Genomic DNA, 16347 nt, shown 5'->3' with positions numbered 1-16347 from the left:
AGCCCGGACCGTCGTCTGAGAGGAATTACGGATTGTATTATCCTAATGGTACTCTAGTTTACGATATTGGATCAGCCTCAGCCACAGCCACAGCCTCAGCCTCAGCCTCAGCCTCAGCATCAGCATCTGTATCACCATCACAAGGTTATCTTCCACTTCCGCAAATGGATTATTCAGCTTCAAAGAAAAATGTAAGGAAATGTCTAAACTTAACGAACTCGTCTAGCGTTTTTTTAGCATCATTTTACTTTTCCAGTTCAGCCTAAAACATGTGCTGCATGTTTCATGTTTGGTTGGAAGCATTAGATAGTACTAGACAGTTTGGGAAAGAAAAATAAGCTAAAATCTTGTTTAGTATATTGTTTGACTCCTCCAGAATACCATGTTCTTAAATGCGCATAATGACTCGATTGAGGAACTGGTTGAATCAGTCTAATGATATCTTTTCTCGTACGTTTCAGGTCATATCTTTCTTTAACGTCCTCCTCCTCCCCGTAGCCTTTTTAGTATGTGCTCTATAGAAGGGACGACTCCAGAAAATAAGCAGCCAAATTTTAACTCCGCTCGTTGGGGCGGACATTAGAGGTAAGAAGATCTACACCTTTTACTGTCATTTATTTATCTCCTTAGTGATTTTTGCATATGAGAAGAGATGGTATCCTCCATGCACATTTACATGGTTTTGATTTTGTTAGAAATTATAAAACTTTTAAATCGACATAGGCAGATGAATAATGCCCCGAGCACAGGGCACTATTCATATAGGGGCCTTACGAGCTGCTCACTGTAGAGGGCAGGCCAATAAGTCTGACCTACATTAAAAAATAAATAAATTTGCATGAGCCCCACCTTGTATCTATTCTGACAGATGCCTGTCGGCATCTGCCTGTACATGAAGCAGAACCAGATAACAACGTTTCTTTAATTTTGATCCATTGAATACCATTAGAAGATAATCATTGAATATTAGAATAATGGAAATGAGTATCCTCTCTCTCCACTTGAAATAATGTATATGAATCTCAATTTCGCCCTCGGGGACATAGTCCAATGGTGCAAAGGACGGGAGTGAGATAGTTTCAGCCTTACTGACAGTTGCAGTGTGAGAATTCGATTCTTGAGACATAAAATTGGACTTTTTGTGAGCACCAGTGTACAGACAAGCTCTTATTCCCTGACCTGTTGGGACACATCTCGCGATTTACCTCCTTCACGATGCTCCAGAGGCAGGACCGTGGAGGACCCTCAAAGTTGGGGTTCAACCGTTTTTTATGAATCTCAATTTCAGCACGGAACGATCCCTATCTTCTCCTGGACAAAAGTCCATACCAAATTCTACCAGCTTTTAGCAATATTAAGACTTTTTTAATCAACCGCCTAAATTGAAAATTACTTATATTGTCTCTTACTTTTTGTTTTCTTGCCAATAAGAATCTTTGCGTCACTATCAGGTCAAGTAGCATGCTGTAGTTTTCTGGTGTCAACTTCACATCAATTTCAGAGTTGCATCATAGCTACTTTTGGCCTTACAAGAATCAAACTGCTACCCTTCGTCTATTTGTTCTTGCCTTCGAATAAAGCTTTTAAACTTTAAAATATCTCCTCGATTGAGGATTAACGTAATTTTTTTACTTGAGAAATTTTGTTCGGTTTCTTGAGATTTTTTTTTTCTTTTTTTTTGCCAAGTGGAAAACTTTATTTCTCGTTCTTGAGCTGTAACATCGGTGTGACGCTGGAGCCACATGGTATGTGGGTTTCAACATCATGGACACCGATATTTTTTTTTTTTTTTTAATGTGTTGTTACATCATCACGATGTATTTGTTTCGATAAATCACACTGGCTATTGTCTGTATACTACAAAATCTGCCAAACCTATTATTTATGGGGTCCAACGATGTTGAAACCACCAATCAAACTATGCCATGATGACTTTATTTGAATATGATATTCATCTATCATTAATTAGTTGAACCACTGCCTAGATGATGTCTGGTAATTGAAGAAACATTATGGCAAATAATGTAATAAGCTTTTACCTTTATGATAGGACGTTGCTTTATAAGCATGTCTTTTACTTTTCTTAAGTAACTTTTTTTAGAAGTTACTTTTTTTGACAGGAAGTTAGTTCTCTTTTCTATCTCTTTCACTTGTGAGCGAAGTTTTACATGCTCTTCGGATGACCATTCTGAACTTTGAACAATTTATTCATTTGTCTATTTGCAGGGAGTCGAGCATCCGTAAATCTATTAGAATCCGAGAAATTTCATATACATACGGTCATAGTATCCTTGGACATCAGATGTTTCAAGGGAGAAGGTAATTTGTCGGGAGAAATTGAAATAATAAAGGGTTGTATCACCAAACAACATTGATAGATTATTCTTAGGGGATAGTTCACTAGCACGTATCATAATATTATTGTTATTTATGAATATCTATAGTTTAGGTTTGCTATTTATTCATTAAACTTCTTGCTGATTCCACCTAATACAATAAGTTTATCTTCATTGAATTTAATCCTTTTAAAGTTTGTGTGGGCATACTCGTATGTGTGTGACACAACTTTTGGCGATCTTGACGACGAGAAACTGTCGGAGCTGGTCGCCGATCGTCACAGGTGGCTGGTTTTGATTGGCTGTTGCATTTGTGAAAGTTAAAAATGTTATTTGGTCTAATAAAACATTATAATGTAATAAATTTTCAAAATGGTTGAGCTTGTTTTGTAATCAAGAGGTTGAAGGGCTCAATTCCTATACCTACATCTTTAATGGGGAAGGTTTTATAACTCATCTACCATTCCTGTAATGAGGGTCTGTTTGTCTGAGCAACAGTTCAAATATTTTTCATCCCTTTGTTAAACTCATCATCAAGGCTACTACAAGATCTCAAAAACAATAAAGAACTGAACATTATTCTTAAAAAAATTTGTACTTGACCATATGAATTCTCCTTTACTATTCAGTTTTGTTCGTTATCAGATCTACTACAAGATCCAATAGTACTACTAAATTTTCACAAATAATGGACTGACTTCATCTTTGGCAGGAAGAAGAAGAATCTATACTTTGACAGACAGAAAAAAATTCTAGAAAACTAGGATTTCTATTTAAAAATCTACTCGTTTTTATGCAGAACTAGATCATAATGACAGAGAATATTTTACTTGTTTATCTTATCTAAGATCCTTCAATATTGTCTAATTCACCTCCAAATATTTCTCCAAACTAAATTCTTTTGGACCTAATTTTCTAGCTTGAGTCACAACTTACAAGTCAGAAAAGTTACTCGTTTTATGCAGTACTAGATCATAATGACCGAGAATATTTTAACTTGTTTTTCTCATTAAAATAGTTTAGTATGATCTAATTCACCTTCAAATAATTCTCCAAACTAAATTCTATTGGAACTAATTTTCTAGCTTGAGTTGCAGCTTACAGGTCAGAATAAAATTGAACAAGTCTAATAAGGGAAACAGAAAATGCAGCCAAACATTATGAAAATAGAACAGAAAATGCTCATTAAAGAATTATAACAAAACAAATAATCCTATAAAAATAACTCAAATTCAAACACATTATCTAGAGTGTGAATTAATCATACCTTCAAGGCTCCATGTTTCATTGACAGCAGCAGTAATCATCAGGATCAAATAAGTAGCCCTGTTTGAGATAAAACTCGAAAATCCACAAAACGTCGTCTCAAATTATTTTCTTAACTCTCCATAACAAATATTTGCCATGAGGGCAAGCCCAGATTCTTTCTCCATGGAAACCACAATAGCATCAGTTACACCAAATTCCATTCATGCCCAACAATCCAAATCGACATCCAAACCACCAGCCATGCCAACAGCATCAATTACACACAATTCTACTCCCGCCCGACCATCAGGGTTACCCCTGTCATAACACGTCTCTTCTTCCACTGCTGCTTCTTGAAATGACATTCCTTCGGCTTGAAGGTTGCTAAAGTCTCCTGAGTGCTGATTCGAGGATTTGGTACCTTCTTTTTACAAGGAACAACAGCGTAAATAGATTTTCCAACACGATCTTCAGAGGCAGATGTATCAGCCTGGATGGCCAATGAGGCAGTCCTCCAGCTTTAATCCCAGCTTCCTTCTTCGTGCTTGCTGAAGCTCTAATATATTTGATGCCCCCAATTTAAACAGTACAAGAAAACAACGTTGTTCGTCTTCCTCCCTCAATTTTATGGAATTCATATAATGGAACTGCGAAGTTCATCTTTCGAGCATATTCTTGTAACAAATTTTTGCACAAGGCAGTCTGACACTGAAATATAAACCCTTCAAACAATACCAACACAGATAAAAAAGATGAAGAGAATTGAAACGGGAAAGAACCAACGACTAGAACAAGCAAAACAAACACACTTAGTTGCTCTTTTTAGAATTTTAACAGGGCTTCTTAGTTTCACTTTGTTTTCCTCTATGGGATGTGTAAGATCAGATTTTCTAGACCAATCAGTAACCTGCTACACTACAAACACAAATCTTATTCCTATGTTCGTATTGTAAAGGCGATTTTTATTATTCTTAGTGATAATGCTTCTTGAAGATAGTGTCCCAATTGTTTAGTAATCACCGAGGTATTTCATTGATCATGCTGAAGAGCACTGTCTCAATTAGAGTGACTATGAATAACAAACTTAGCACCACTATCAACGTTTAGCAAATAGTAGAATTTCAATTTTGAGCAACCAGGTTGTGCGAGAATTTTCTGACCAAAAATAGCAAAGGTCATACAATAATTTCAGTAATCTTGCATCACAAAATTAACACTCAAATGGTATTTTGATAATTAAATAGGCAAGTCATTGAGTTGACCAAGGAGAACTTAAGATTACTATAATGCAATTCAAGCAAACCCTTCCTATTGATATTTCCAGATACTGTATCGCCCTCATTTTACTCAAAACTAGTTTTAGCAAAAGTTGGGAAATTTCGGCATAAACCCACTGCACCAACAAATGCAAGATAAAAGCAGTTTTTGTTTCTGGGAGAAGGGAGGAACCAAGGAGTAGAGGGTTATTATGATGGCATTAAGCAGAAGATACAAGGAAATCAATAAATCGTGCTAAAAATGTACATGGTTCTACACGTAATGAGCAAATAATTCCTTGTTCATCCAAGATAATTACCACTGGTTGAGAGATGCCAAAAAAGTGTCCACAGATTTGACAAGTTCCAAGAGAGCTACTTCAGCAGCTGACTGCTCTGCCGCCTTGCGATTATAAAATCCAGGTACAGAATAGTATTTAATGTTGTCCAGAATTACTGCTATTTTAAAGAAAGGCTCATGAGAAGGGCCTTCCTTAATGGTCTCATAAACAGGCGTCCGAAGCCACTCTCTGAGCATACTCTTGGATTTTAAGAAATGTATTTGCCTTAAATAAATATGTGAACTTGGATTTTAAGAAATGTATTTGCCTTAAATTAAAACACAGTGATCATGACAGATGGCATTTTTGAGGAATGAAAACACTCAAAACCATCTTTAAGAGTGTCTACTTCCGAATTAATTAACTGGACAAAGAATCCATTGCTAACTTCAGTGAGAATTAATTCTACTTGATGGAATGTGATGATATTTGGTAAATCCAAGATTTAGTCAAATTACAATATGCTGTCTTCATAAACGGAAGAAGTGCTACAAATACCATTTCAAAACCATATGGAAAATTTATGTTTAATATCAGATATCTAAGGGATAAAGGATAGTGATCTTAATACTTTCTTAAGTGTCAAAAATCTCATTTATCATCTAGATTGCAAATTTCTACGAATCATCCAAAATGGTGCAGTTTTTCTTTTTGCAATGTGGTCCAATTTGTGACATCTCCTCAAATGAATGGATGAAATGCCCATAAATAGACAAGGTGTGCACACACATGAGGGCATTAACACAAATGTATACGAATGTAGATCATTTGCTGCCAAAGAGAAAATTTATTTATTTTTCAAGCTAAAGGTGTCGAAATTATGATTCACCTGAGTAAACTTACATCTGTGTAAAAACGTATTCATCTGAGTAATCAATATTGGACATCGAACAGGTTGTCCAAAAAACCTTCAGGTGATTGGTAATGGTGAAGGTGAAGGTGGGAGCGAAGCTGATGGCTGCAAGAGCACATGTTAGTCTTTCGGACAAGACCAGTACTGCTGCAGCGAAGAAGTCGCAACTTGCCGGCCATCATTCTACTCAAATATCTTCAAGAGTGCATGTCCAAGAGCTTAAAGCTATGCATTTAATGATGTAACCAGCACTTTCACTTGCAAGGCTAATGAATGCGACATGATATTTTGTCCCAACGGGAGGTAATTATATCCCAAATTCTTCTCCTGGTTCCTGCATTTGTGTTTCTTAGTGAAAATCTGAATCCTAGTTATATAACAAAGAAAACTTACATCTGAAAATGCCAAAAAGCATTCATCCGTATAAAAAAGGTTTAAAAAAATATATGAGAAGCATGTGCTGTTACTTGTAGATGAATCGTACTGCTTCTTTGCAGAGGATGCTGATACAGAATCCAATCTAGGACTAGAAAACTGCTCTGCCAGAAAAACTTGAGCAGCTTCCATTTCCACCTTCAGCAGTCTCACTTCCTTTTAAACTCCTCTACTGTATCTTTGATCTATTGACAGAGAATTGCAATTCAATCACCAAAAAACGCAACTCTGAGCAACTACTGGAAATAAAAAATCACAGTTAATAAAATATACTCAAATCTCAAACTATATTAATCCTATTGAATGAATCCCATTTCTCTCGAAGTATATCTTTAGTTCCAATCACTTCCTTCCAACAATCCGTTTCATCTAATCATCTTATTTACCATTCTAGATACTTTTCAAATGCTCTCACACGTGCAAAAATAAGAAGATATATATATCTTTTTTTTTTTTTTTTTTAAAGAATGATTAACGATAAAATGAAAAACAACGAAAGGGATGAAAAGAATCACCAGAAAGTAACAGGAATTCAGAGGTATCAAATAATCTGATGGCTAGGGTTTTGATACAACGATGCGATTTGGATTGAACCCTGCCATTTGGAATTGGGGAAGACAATAAAGCTTCTCGTAACCATGGTGTACAGCCTACATGAATTTTATAGTTGTGAATGTCTCACAGGGTGTAAAGGTGCACAGCAAGCGGGAAAGAATAGAGTGCAGAGCTAAACTGCAGTGTACTGGCAAGAACCACGCGGCTCGCGTGCACAATTGCGGGGAGAGCATGTTTCGCTAATAAAATAAAATCATAAGTTTTAATCTTGGCCAAACACGTATTACACTTTTTATGGGAAAATATATTTTTGTGCAAATTCGACTGTGGATCCGAACCTCTCACAAGTGTTGCAAGTAAGTCATTAAACTTTTATAAATGTGTGGCAACGGTGTCTTCACGTGACAGAAAATGTCGTCGACTTTCAAAAAATTGAATTTCATATTAAGAGCGACGGTTTGAATTATAACTCAATAAAATTAAGTTATGAATAAGTGAATTGCACTTATTTTCCATCAAAAAGTATGAAAAAATGGCAGGAGTATTTGTAAATAATTTGTAATTATTTGCCAAACATAGGCTAAGATGACATTAAGGAAAACAGAGGTAAAAAGAAATAAGAAAATACTACAATTTGTTTAGATTTCATTAATTCATTATGAGTAACTTATAAGGAGATTATAATGAGAGGAAAACAGGTCCATAAAATGTGTAGATAATAAGTGAATGATAGACGTAAATGTGTGTTTAAAATTAAAATTTGACTTTTATTGAAAATTATAAGTTACTCATAAGAAAATATGTATACATCATTAGAATTTACTTATCCATCTTATCCATTCCCTTTAAATTCAATCCTAGTGGCGTCACATCATGCGTATAGGTAAAAGGGGTTGGTTAGATGGATGCGTAGGAGCCAAATTCGATCCCAAGGCATTGTTTCAAGTCACAAATGGAAGAGCCATATGTGCCACCAATTGATTCGGAGGTTCTTGTATATGATAGAAGATCTATCCTTCTACAAATCTATGATAATAAGATAAGGGTAATGCTCCTCTACCAGACCTGTAAAAGGCCTGGTAAAGGCTTCATCTCCCATTTTCTCTCACCTCGGTGGGCCCCATAATTAAAAAAATACCCCCAAAAACCCACCCTACCTTGAACTGTGAGAGGGGCTGCACTATCAGGCCTCTTACAGGTCTGGTAGTGTAGCATGGTCCATAAGATAAAGATATTCCAACATACGTAATGTGACAGTAGGTCCTATCCATCAAGAATTTTGCAAAATAAAGCAAAATGCCAGTATCTACTACATCCTTCCATAAGCTATCACCTAAAAAAGAAGTAACTAGGGTAAAAGCTATACCTAAAGAAAAGTGTAGCCCAAGCATACTATTTTAGGTAAAGAGGAAAGTGATATTAAGATCCCATTTGGTACACATTAATGTAAAAATGAGAATGAAAAATATAGTCGTTACAAACTTCACACAAGAGATAGAAAGTCAAATATGGTGGCTTGATGTGATGGATAACAATCATATTTTTTCATTTTAATGAATGGAAAACAAACGAATGTCCAAGAGCTTAAAGCTATGCATTTAATGATGTAACCAGCACTTTCACTTGCAAGGCTAATGAATGCGACATGATATTTTGTCCCAACGGGAGGTAATTATATCCCAAATTCTTCTCCTGGTTCCTGCATTTGTGTTTCTTAGTGAAAATCTGAATCCTAGTTATATAACAAAGAAAACTTACATCTGAAAATGCCAAAAAGCATTCATCCGTATAAAAAAGGTTTAAAAAAATATATGAGAAGCATGTGCTGTTACTTGTAGATGAATCGTACTGCTTCTTTGCAGAGGATGCTGATACAGAATCCAATCTAGGACTAGAAAACTGCTCTGCCAGAAAAACTTGAGCAGCTTCCATTTCCACCTTCAGCAGTCTCACTTCCTTTTAAACTCCTCTACTGTATCTTTGATCTATTGACAGAGAATTGCAATTCAATCACCAAAAAACGCAACTCTGAGCAACTACTGGAAATAAAAAATCACAGTTAATAAAATATACTCAAATCTCAAACTATATTAATCCTATTGAATGAATCCCATTTCTCTCGAAGTATATCTTTAGTTCCAATCACTTCCTTCCAACAATCCGTTTCATCTAATCATCTTATTTACCATTCTAGATACTTTTCAAATGCTCTCACACGTGCAAAAATAAGAAGATATATATATCTTTTTTTTTTTTTTTTTTAAAGAATGATTAACGATAAAATGAAAAACAACGAAAGGGATGAAAAGAATCACCAGAAAGTAACAGGAATTCAGAGGTATCAAATAATCTGATGGCTAGGGTTTTGATGCAACGATGCGATTTGGATTGAACCCTGCCATTTGGAATTGGGGAAGACAATAAAGCTTCTCGTAACCATGGTGTACAGCCTACATGAATTTTATGGTTGTAAATGTCTCACAGGGTGTAAAGGTGCACAGCAAGCACTATTGTTGGGGAAGAATAGAGTGCAGAGCTAAACTGCAGTGTACTGGCAAGAACCACGCGGCTCGCGTGCACAATTGCGGGGAGAGCATGTTTCGCTAATAAAATAAAATTATAAGTTTTAATCTTGGCCAAACACGTATTACACTTTCTATGGGAAAATATATTTTTGTGCAAATTCGACTGTGGATCCTAACCTCTCACAAGTGTTGCGAGTAAGTCATTAAACTTTTATAAATATGTAGCAACGGTGTCTTCACGTGACAGAAAATGTCGTCGACTTTCAAAAAATTGAATTTCATATTAAGAGCGACGGTTTGAATTATAACTCAATAAAATTAAGTTATGAATAAGTGAATTGTAATTATTTTCCATCAAAAAGTATGAAAAATGGCAGGAGTATTTGTAAATAATTTGTAATTATTTGCCAGACATATGCTAAGATGACATTAAGGAAAACAGAGGTAAAAAGAAATAAGAAAATACTACAATTTGTTTACATTTCATTAATTCATTATGAGTAACTTATTAGGAGATTATAATGAGAGGAAAACAAGTCCATAAAATGTGTAGATAATAAGTGAATGATAGACGTAAATGTGTGTTTAAAATTAAAATTTGACTTTTATTGAAAATTATAAGTTACTCATAAGAAAATCTGTATACATCATTAGAATTTACTTATCCATCTTATCCATTCCCTTTAAATTCAATCCTAGTGGCGTCACATCATGCGTATGGGTAAAAGGGGTTGGTTAGATGGATGCGTAGGAGCCAAATTCGATCCCAAGGCATTGTTTCAAGTCTCAAATGGAAGAGCCATATGTGCCACCAATTGATTCGGAGGTTCTTGTATATGATAGAAGATGTATCCTTCCACAAATCTATGATAATAAGATAAGGGTAATGCTCCTCTACCAGACCTGTAAAAGGTCTGGTAGAGACCTCATCTCCCATTTTTTCTCACCTCGGTGGGCCCCATGATTAAAAAAATACCCCCAAAAACCCACCCTACCTTGAACTGTGAGAGGGGCTGCACTATCAGGCCTCTTACAGGTCTGGTAGTGTAGCATGGTCCATAAGATAAAGATATTCCAACATACGTAATGTGACAGTAGGTCCTATCCATCAAGAATTTTGCAAAATAAAGCAAAATGCCAGTATCTACTACATCCTTCCATAAGCTATCACCTAAAAAAGAAGTAACTAGGGTAAAAGCTATACCTAAAGAAAAGTGTAGCCCAAGCATACTATTTTAGGTAAAGAGGAAAGTGATATTAAGACCACATTTGGTACACATTAATGTAAAAATAAGAATTAAAAATATAGTCGTTACAAGCCTCACACAAGAGATAGAAAGTCAAATATGGTGGCTTGATGTGATGGATAACAGTCATATTTTTTCATTTTAATGAATGGAAAACAAACGAGGGCTAAGTGCATTGACAACTGATAAGTATGTTTTTACACACTTATTTGGTTCACAAACATGACTTAAACATGGATAAAATGGTTGAATTGTGGCTTAATCCTATTAAATTCATGCAATGTAGGTATTTCAATGGAAATTGTGGAATTCAGGAGAAAAGAGCCGAAGAAGGACCAAAACGCAACAAAGTGATAGTTCGAGGACTAAATGTGCAAATATTGAGAAGTTGAGCTAAATGCAAAACGAGAGTAACAACATGCCGAGTATGAGCTTAAGGACAAAGCAAAAACTCCACTATTCTAAAATGTTGATGTAGTATGTAATAAGGGTTGGAGGGAGAAAGTATTGAAGAGGGACTGAAATGAAGACAATTGAAAGTTGGAGGACTAAAGCGCAAATACACGAAAGATGAGCCGAATGAGTGGCATGAGATTTGATGGTGTCAATCATCAATTGGAGGATAAAATTTCTTGAAAAGATGAAGAAATCGAAGAAAGAAGTCAAAAGAAGCAACAAGGAAAGTTCGGGGACCAAAATGAAGGGACTTCATAGATGGCCAAACTATGCGACCGCATAGTGTAATCATCTATGCGGTCGCATAGATGGATGCAGGGAAAAATTGGTGAATTTCAAGTGACCTATGCGACCGCATAGGATCCTTCTATGCGGTCGCATAGGTATAATTTCGGGGCGTTTCTGCAGTTTCCTTTTTCTATGCGGTCGCATAGGTATAATTTCGGGGCGTTTCTGCAGTTTCCTTTTTCGACTCCAACTCTTTTTTAACCTAATTTGGACATACTATATATACCCTAAAACACGTCCAGAACAAGGGTAGACGGTTTTGGGAGCAAAGAGGCACACAATAACATCAAAATCCAAGAAATTATGCAAGAAGAAGGAGGATTTCATCAAGATTGAAAATTTCAAGCATCAATTATAATAGGGTGATGTTTTCTCCTTTATTCAATTTTTGTAATTTTCTTCAAAACATGATAGGCTAATTTTTTATTTCATTGGGAGTCGATAAACCTTTGATTTTCTTATAAATTCCTATATTTCATGAGTTTAATATAAATTGTCTTTGGAATAAATTGTTTGATTTATATTGTTTTGATTGAATCCATGATTTATTGGCCATTTATTATGTGATTGTGATGGTTTATTCTTTACATTCGAAAAAAGTAGAATAGACTCGATATATATAAATTGACATAGGGTCCGATAGGGGATAGAAATATACCCCTATGTTTTATGCAGTTCGGTAATTGTTTATAGAATTTCATGCGTTTTTGTATGTTACATCATCCATAGAAATATAGGCTGATGATATGCAGAAATAGATCTAATATATATCGAGAGAGTATATTAGATAGGCGTAGGAACATTGAATTGACAATTTTCCATTGATTAATTGGATTTGTGAAATTAGGGTTTATAGAAATCAAATGGGGATTCGATATCCCAATGATTTTATTTCAACTTATTTCTACAATTTAATTTACAACATTGCATATTTACAATTTAATTCGTAGTTTGATTTATCAATTTAGTGAAATTTTGAAAGTAGGGTTCTTGATTTTGAAATTAGGGTTTTCAAATTTGGGGATTTTTCCCAAAATTAGGGCTTTTGCAAAATTAATCACCTTTCTACCCAATTGGTATCGGTTAAGGTCACAATAGTTAAATTAGAGTTAATTCAATCCTCGTGGGAACGATACTTGGACTCATAGTCCATTTTACTACTTGCTAACGAACCGTACACTTGCGGTGAGATTTTTAAATTGAAAGAAATATTTGCGAACAAGTTTTTGGCGCCGTTGCCGGGGATTGAATTTTAGTTTTAATTCTATCTTTTGTGACACTAATTCGAACTTATTTAGTTTAGTACTTGTTAATTTTATTAGATTTATTTTATTATTGTTTATATTGAATTTTTGTGTTAATTCTGCCATATCAGGGCTTGTATGCAAGGAGCACTTGATCAAGACTTGGTCCCTATAGATCCAGAGATCGAACGCACATTTCGTCACAGGCAAAGGGAAGCAAGAGTGGTACAACAAATGGCTAACGAGCAAAATTGACCGAGAATTCCACTCAACGAAGGTTTGGCAGTGGAAGAGGATGGAAATACGGTACTTGGGGATTTCATGGCACCATTGGTGGTGCAAAGTCAATCTAGTATTGTTTATCCTCCATTTGGGCAACCGAACTTTCAACTGAAGACAAACGTGATTCAACTGTTTCAAAATGGGCAGGAATACCATGGGATGGCTAGTGAGAATCTGCATACACACATATCTCGATTTCTTGATATGTGTCAACACTTCAGATACCAAGGTATCTCCGATGATGCTATAAGACTGCGCTTGTTCCTGCACACCTTGAGGGATAAAGCACTTGAATGTCTGGATTCACTTCCTGTCGGAAGCATCACTACTTGGAACGAGCTAGCTCATAAATTCTGCACCAAGTTCTTCTCGCCAGCTAAAGTAGCTAAAATGCGGCATGACATCTCAATATTCAACCAGATTGAGTCAGAATCATTTGAAGAGGCATGGAACCGTTTCAAGAACATGTTAAGGAAGTGCCCGCAACATGGCTTTGACAAGAAGACCCAGATCAAATTTTTCTACACTGGATTACTCCCATCATTCAAGAGTATGGTGGATGCATCATCTGACGGGTCTATCTCTACAAGAACAATTGACGGAGCCTGGGAGCTGTTTGAGAGGATGGCTACAACTTCAGCTATGTGGTCTACAGATCGAGTAGTTCAGAAGAGAGCACCTGGGGTGTATGAAGTAGATACTTACTTAGCACTGTCGGCGAAAATAGATTCCTTATTCCATAAGGTTGAAAGCATTTCACAAACCGCCACTGCTAAACAAGTTATGAAGCAGAGTTGTGAAGAATGTGGAGCAGATCACAGTACTGCTACTTGCCCAATTCTAGCACAAGGAGTAGAACATGCAGAATTCGCACGATGGGGTCAGCGCCAGCAGAATAACCCACATTCAGAAACCTTTAATCCAGGCTGGAGAAAACACCCAAATTTCTCGTGGGCTAATCAGAATCAAAATAGACCACAATGGCAATATCAGCAGCAAGACAAAAAGCCACCATTGGAGGATATGTTCGAGAAATTTATTGCACACACCAATCAGTACATGGAAGCCAATAACCAATTTATGCGAAGGACGGAAACAACGCTTCAAGATCAAAGTGCAGCGATCAAGAACTTGGAGACACAAGTGGGACAGATAGCAATTTCCATGACGGGTAGAGCACCGGGAAACCTACCCAGCAATACTGAAATTATCCCTAAGGAACATGCAAAGGCTATAACAACCAGAAGTGGAGTACAACTGTCGGAACCACATGTAAAAAGTTCGGGAGCCAACAAGGAATCAACGCCAACCTTGGAGGAAGAAATTGTGGAGCAAACTGACAATACAACAGGAGATGAGGTTAAGAGGAATTCCAAGACATCACAGGGTAAAAATACAAATCCTGTTAACCCTCATGAGCGTCCTATTCCGTTTCCACAAAGGTTGAGAAAGCATAAAATGGAGCAGTAATACAGTAAGTTCCTTGAAGTCTTCAAGAAACTGCATATTAACATCCCATTTGCTGAAGCACTTGTCCAGATGCCGAGCTATGCAAAATTCCTGAAGGATATCGTCTCCAACAAGCGAAAGATAGAAGAACACGAAACAGTAATGTTGACTGAGGAATGCAGCGCCAGAATCCAGGGAAAGCTAAAGCTGGACAAAACTCCCGAACCGAACCGACCGAATCGAACCCGAACCGAACAGAACCGAACCCGACGGTTCTTCTCAAATTAAATACCCGAACGGGTATTTGAATGAAGAACCGACGAGTATGGTTCGGTTCTCGGTTCTAGGCCAAGACCCGAAGAACCGAATAAGAACCGAATCTCCGTAATTTTTTTAATTAATTTATTTTAAATAAGTAAAATTATTTTATTTTTTCTAAATAAATTTGTTAACTCGATAATTTAGTTCAAACCACAAAATATGATTTTCCTATTTCTAATATTCGGTTCAAAATCGACTTAATCAAATTGACCTCAATTTTATTCAAATCTGTTATTCTACTGTAGTGTCGTTTCTACAGGAGAAAATCGAATTAAAGCTCTACAACATCTCTCTTAATTATTTTGAGCTCGCTATCTTTCTCTTTCTGTGATTTTAATAATCAAGTTTATGAATAATTCATTAGAAAGAGACGTGAAACACATAAAATTGAACTACGTTATTTTGTAAGAGCTAATATTAAATATATCATTAATTAAATTAACGTAACTTTGTATATATTAAAATATTTAATTATAATACAGAACCGAATGGAACTGAACCCGAACGGTTCCATAATTAAATTTGGACCCGACGGTTTCACTTATTAAATACCCGAAAATTTCGGGTCAGTTCGGTTCTCGTCAGAACCGAACCGAACCGGACCATGTCCAGCCCTAGAGAAAGCTACCTCCAAAACTGAAAGATCCAGGGAGTTTTACTGTACCCTGCACTATTGGAGACTGTTATTTTGATAAACCTTTGTGTGATTTGGGTGCAAGTATTAATCTAATGCCTCTTTCTGTTTTCAGGAAACTCGGGTTGGGAGAAGCAAAAGTCACAACAGTGACATTGCATTTAGCAGATCGATCCCTTACACATCCAAGAGGAATCATTGAAGACGTGCTGGTAAAAGTGGAGAAGTTCATATTTCCAGCTGATTTTCTTATCTTGGATATGGAAGAAGATAAGGATGTTCCACTCATTTTGGGGCGACCTTTCTTAGCCGCTGGGAGAGCGATTGTAGATGTTCAGAAGGGGCAGCTGATATTGAGGCTTGGTGACGAGCAAATCTCATTCAACGTGTTCAAAGCAATGAAATTCCCTACTGAGTCAGACAGTTGTTTCCAGATCGATGTAGTCGATCGAATAGTTCAAGACACATTTCGGCTACATCATCCTTCCGATGCATACGAGGCATGCATTGCACATTCACAATCCACCCATTCTGAATCAAGTGAGATTGAGACATGTGCTCGATTTTTGGAGAGTAACCAGCCATATATGCGCAGACGCTACTATGAAGAGCTAGGAACTAGAACTGCAAAATCAGTGCCATCTATTGTGAAACCGCCCAAATTGGAACTCAAACAACTGCCACCACATCTTCGATATGCGTACCTGGGAGAATCTTCTACACTACCTGTTATTATTTCAAGCACTGTCAGTGAGGTAGAGGAAGAGAAACTACTTCTGGTGTTAAGGGAGAATAAAACAGCTATTGGATGGTCGATTGCGGATATAAAGGGGATCAGCTCATCTATATGCATGCATAAGATACTCATGGAGGAAAA

At 36.4% G+C, this 16347-nt stretch overlaps 3 long non-coding RNA genes across 9 annotated transcripts in view; 1 reads left to right on the top strand and 2 right to left on the bottom strand.

Moving 5' to 3' along the window:
- On the top strand, positions 1–2520 carry LOC111383063. The gene is made up of 3 exons (XR_002700676.1): positions 1–191; positions 462–585; positions 2227–2520. It is a non-coding gene; the product is annotated as an uncharacterized LOC111383063 (long non-coding RNA).
- LOC111383064 overlaps positions 1–7251 on the bottom strand; it is an 8956-nt gene extending 1705 nt beyond the window's left edge. The window contains exons 1-4 of one of the 6 annotated variants that reach the window (XR_002700680.1): positions 6985–7247; positions 6502–6654; positions 3604–6368; positions 2220–2638 (exon numbers count right to left, since the gene is read on the bottom strand). This is a non-coding gene — a long non-coding RNA (uncharacterized LOC111383064). Of the gene's footprint in view, positions 1–2219; positions 2639–2953; positions 6369–6501; positions 6709–6984 lie in introns of those variants that run through there. The other 5 variants (XR_002700678.1, XR_002700681.1, XR_002700679.1 and 2 more) reach the window with 5 other exon arrangements.
- Positions 7252–8602: 1351 nt separating this feature from the next.
- LOC111383065 lies at positions 8603–9630 on the bottom strand. 2 transcript variants are annotated; one of them, XR_002700684.1, is made up of 3 exons: positions 9340–9630; positions 8857–9060; positions 8603–8723 (listed from the first exon to the last, which is right to left on the bottom strand). It is a non-coding gene; the product is annotated as an uncharacterized LOC111383065 (long non-coding RNA). The 2 variants fall into 2 exon arrangements; XR_002700683.1 differs by having other exon boundaries at positions 8857–9009; positions 9340–9621.
- Between the last annotated feature and the right edge of the window lie 6717 nt (positions 9631–16347).

The sequence above is a fragment of the Olea europaea genome, unplaced genomic scaffold (assembly GCF_002742605.1).
Source record: "Olea europaea var. sylvestris unplaced genomic scaffold, O_europaea_v1 scaffold261, whole genome shotgun sequence".
NCBI lineage: Eukaryota > Viridiplantae > Streptophyta > Magnoliopsida > Lamiales > Oleaceae > Olea > Olea europaea.
This window is presented reverse-complemented; position numbering and strand designations above follow the sequence as displayed.